The following is a 4,474-nucleotide window of genomic DNA, read 5'->3' as shown; positions in this document are numbered from 1 at the left end:
TCATCATGATATCTTAGAATAATTATCTTGAACTAATGAGATTATAATATAATTTATATAATTAATTTTTATCACTTATTAAAGTAACTATTAATATCATCTACCAACCCATATGAAAATACAGTATAGTCATATTTCAGTCCATATCTATATATTAATAAAATTGCAATGAACAAAAAATGTTTTTTAAAAGGCAAATTATTGAACATATTTTAGAAGATAAAACCCCTCCACCATGATTGTTTATAAAAATTTTTTACATTTGAGTCATTGCCTAACACTTGCACAGCAAAATACACAAGAAGTTCTTATTCCCAAAAGTCACAGATTCGAAGTAAGGAAAAACTTAGAATACACTGAACTTTGGCTAGCCACGCCAAAATGACTTCAGTGAAATAGCTGCAAATAAATTAAAACTAACTAAAATTAAAACTAAGACTAAGCTAAACTGAACTTCAAATGAGTCAACTGACACTGTAGAAATCTTCAGAAGTAGTAAAATCTGCCGAACCATGCAAGTTGTTGTAAACTATACAAATAACTTTAAAAGAAACAGAATTTTGTTTAATTGACAACAGTGGCAAATTTCAGCAAATTGAGCACTGCGAATTGAGATTCAGAGAACTGGCTTTCTTTACTTTCCACTCCAGAGGACTTCCTCCTCTCTACGTGGAATCCTCCACCTGTGTTGTAGATACCATTCCCTTCTGCTTCCTCTGGCTCTTGCTCTGTGGAGGCAATCAGGAGTTTCCTTTTTTCTTTCCTAGAGTCTCTATGGGGAATTGAAATCCTTCCGAGCCTGGAAAATATACTTGGTCTTGGAAGATCCCAACTCAGACCATCCTGGACTCTGGCCAGTCTTTAATAATCCTGCTCAGTTTCTCCAGGGCTGGGCTGTACTGAAGAGCTCTGATGATTGCAGCTTCAGAGCATTTGAACAGGGGGCTAAGGTTTGGAGCAGTCTGAAACCAACACTGATGCCACCCACTGCCTCTACTGGCACGGAGAAGAAACAAATGAATAACCGAGCCAGCAAGAATTGTCAGCCTCCCATTCTGTCATTCAGAATCATCATTCACAAGGTAGGCCTCCTGGGTCATCTTCCCTTTCTCATTTGGCCATCCCCACACTGATCTGTCCTTTCTTTACCCTTGTTAGGTTTTCCTTCCACTGCTTCCCTGCCATTTAACCTTTCTCATGGTGGACCTACCTCCCAAGTTTTCAGTTCTGAAACCTCCGTTTCATGATGACAACCACCTAAATTCTCAGCCCCTTTATATATCCCTGAGCCTCCACTTCCTGTGCAAGAGGCTGGCTTTACTTCAGTACTTCTTCACTTCTGCAAATCCTTCCACATGTCTGGGGAGAAGGGGAAGGAGTCTCCAGTCTTGGGTCAAAGGTCCAAATGCAGACAGCCACTTCTCCATACACACACCAACATTTGAGAATCATACCATCTTGTCATACAAGACTCTACCTTCCTCAGTGTTGTCACAAAATTACCTCCCCTCTTTTTCAGTCAGAACTTCAGTGTGGCGTGCCTGTATCCTCTGCCCTCTCACCAGCATTCTCAACTCCTTCGTCCTTTAGGCCTGTAAGTCCCCTTAACAGTGCCTCCACTCCTTTAATACTCTTCTGAAGATCTCTAACATCTTGCCTCTCTCATGCCCCAACTGCCCTCCAGAGAGAATGAGATCATTTGATGGCCTCAAATCCCCACCCTGTCCACCCTCCTCCCCACTGCCATCATTCCCTCACACACATGCACATTCTGCATCCTCCCCCATCTTCCCTTCCCGTTGTTTCCATTAAAGGCCAACTGCTGCTTATATTCGTGGTTATTTCTCCAGTCCCTCCTCTCTCCTCTGGGACCTGCTACACCAGCCATTGCCTCTCCATTAGCTCCTCACCTACAGTGTCAAAGATGGTCCATGGTTTCTTTCCAAGCAACTGTCCCTTAGTCCTTCCCTTCCCCACTCTTCCTCCCAGCCTCCTACTAGCTGCCTCTCTCTCCTTACTGCACTCACTGACTAGTTGTCCCTGATTCTGCTACATCTGTAATATCCTTTCTTAATTGTGGACTAGCAGCACCCTTCATGTCAGGCATATACTTAACAAACACATATTGAACATCACCTGTGTGCAGGTATGGCGTGTATGTGCTACAATGGTGAACACACCAGACTGACTGTTTAGGGGAGTCTTTACCCATTTAATCAAGTATTCACACACCAGAAACTTGCAACTATGATAACCACCACCGAGAAGGAGTACTAGTCACCATGGGAATCCATCATATGGACTGACCTAGTCAGAGAAGTCAGGAAAGAGGTCTGTGCCTAAGTGATGCTTCAGCTAAAATCTGAAGGCTAAATGAGAGGTCACTCAACCAGGGGAAAAACCAAAGCATGCCCTGGGCAAATGAACAACTTTATGCCAAAAGCATTTTTAACAATCATCCTAAATAGGAGCTGCAATCCTCTTACGTATTCTTGCCTCTGCTCCCAAGATTGATCTAGATGGGCATGTGAGTCACTCCAGGCCATCTGGAGTCTTCAGGATTTCTGAATTTTTTGGTGTTTAATAAGGCCTACCTATTTTTTGGACTAATCATATATATAATTTTAATTTTAATTTTAAAATTAGTTTAAAGCATCAGAAAGGAGAAGAAATGAATCTTCCAAACAGAATAATTCCAAATAATATACTATATATTACAATATGTATCATATGCCCCCCCTCCAGGGGGGAGCTTAATTCCCCCCCTCAGACTATGGGACTTAGAAACTCACTTTCAGGGATACCTGAGTGGCACAGTGGGGTTAAGCGTCCAATTCTCAGTTTCAGCTGAACCATGATATCAGAGGGCTGGGACTGAGCCCCATGTCCAGCCCCCACATTGAGCCCCTTTGCTTAAGATTCTCCCTCCCTACACCTCCCCCCTTGCACTCGCTCTCTCCCTAAAATAAATAAATAAATCTTAAAAAAAAAAGAGAGAGAGAGAAAGAAACTCACTTTCAAAGAACAGAATATGGAAAGAAGGGGGGGGGAAGAAGCTTTAACAGTAGAAAGACTTGGCAGACACAACCTTAGCCAAGTGATCAAAGTTAATATCACCTGTGATAATTCATATTGCTATCATGTATCCCCTGATATAATGGAATGAGCCTGTCACTTCACCTCCACGGTACTCCTTCCCAGTTTAATCATAAGGAAAGCATCAGAGAAACCCAAACTGAGGGATGTTCTTCAAAATGCCTGGCCAGTACTCTTCAAAACCGTCAAAGTCATGAAAAAAGCAAAACGAAAACAACAAACCAAAAAAGCAAAACAAAGCAAAGCAAAATAGAGAAACTGTCACAGACCAAAGGAGACTAACTAAACATGAAGATTAAATGTAATGTGGTATCCTGAATTGATTCTTGGGATAGAAAAACAACATTAGTGAAAAAAAACTGGTGAAATCAGAATAAAGTCTGGAGTTCAGTGAATACTGATGTACCAATGTTATTTAACCTCTTATTTTTGACAAATGTATCATAATTATATAGGATGTTATCATTAGAGGAATGAAGGTTATCATCATTAGAGGATGAAAGATATATGGGAATTCTCAAAACTATATTTGTAACTTTTCTATAAATCTAAAATTACTCCAAAATAAAAACAAATAAATCCATAGGCAAAAATAAAGCAAAATAAAATAAAATGAAAAACAGAAACTAGAGACACAGAAAAAGTCTTGATGGTATTTGTGTTCCCATTCCGCTTGCCAGTCATCTCCCAGGTTTTGTACCATGGGCCAAAAACTCTGCCCTGCTTTCCTCAGGGAATTCAACTGGTTTTCTTTCACTTGCCATCTATTTTCACTACAGTTTACCTCCACTCCCTCCTCCTTTCTCTGTGGCCTGGTTTCTTTCCCCTCTTCTTTCTTTCTTTCTGTTTTTTTTTTTTTAAGATATTTGTTTGTTTGTTTGTTTGAGACAGAGTATGAGTAAGAGGGACGAGGCAGATGGAGAAGCAGACTCCTTGCTGAATGGACCCTACTGTGGGTCTCCATCCCAGCGTCCTGGGATCATGACCTGAGCAGAAGACAGCTACTTAACCAACTGAGCCACCCAGCCCTGTCTGTCTTTCTCTTAACAAGTTTCATTTATACAATACAGTATTATCAACTATAGTCACCATGTTGAACATTAGATCCTCAGAACTTCTTTGTCTCCTGAGAGCCTGCATCTTTTACCAACCTCTCCCCATCTCTCCTATCCCTCACCTCCTGGTAATCATCATCCTGCAAGTTTCTATGAGCTCATTTTTTTTTTTTTAAAGATTCCACATGTAAGCGATACAGTGCAGTGTGTGTCTTTCTCTATATGGGTTATTTCACTTAGAACTATGCTCTCCATTTTCATCTATGTGGCCATGAGCAGCAGGATTCCCTTCATTTTTAAAGCTAAATAATAGTGTTCCATTA

This window comes from Mustela erminea, chromosome 9, assembly GCF_009829155.1.
Source record: "Mustela erminea isolate mMusErm1 chromosome 9, mMusErm1.Pri, whole genome shotgun sequence".
NCBI lineage: Eukaryota > Metazoa > Chordata > Mammalia > Carnivora > Mustelidae > Mustela > Mustela erminea.
This window is presented reverse-complemented; position numbering follows the sequence as displayed.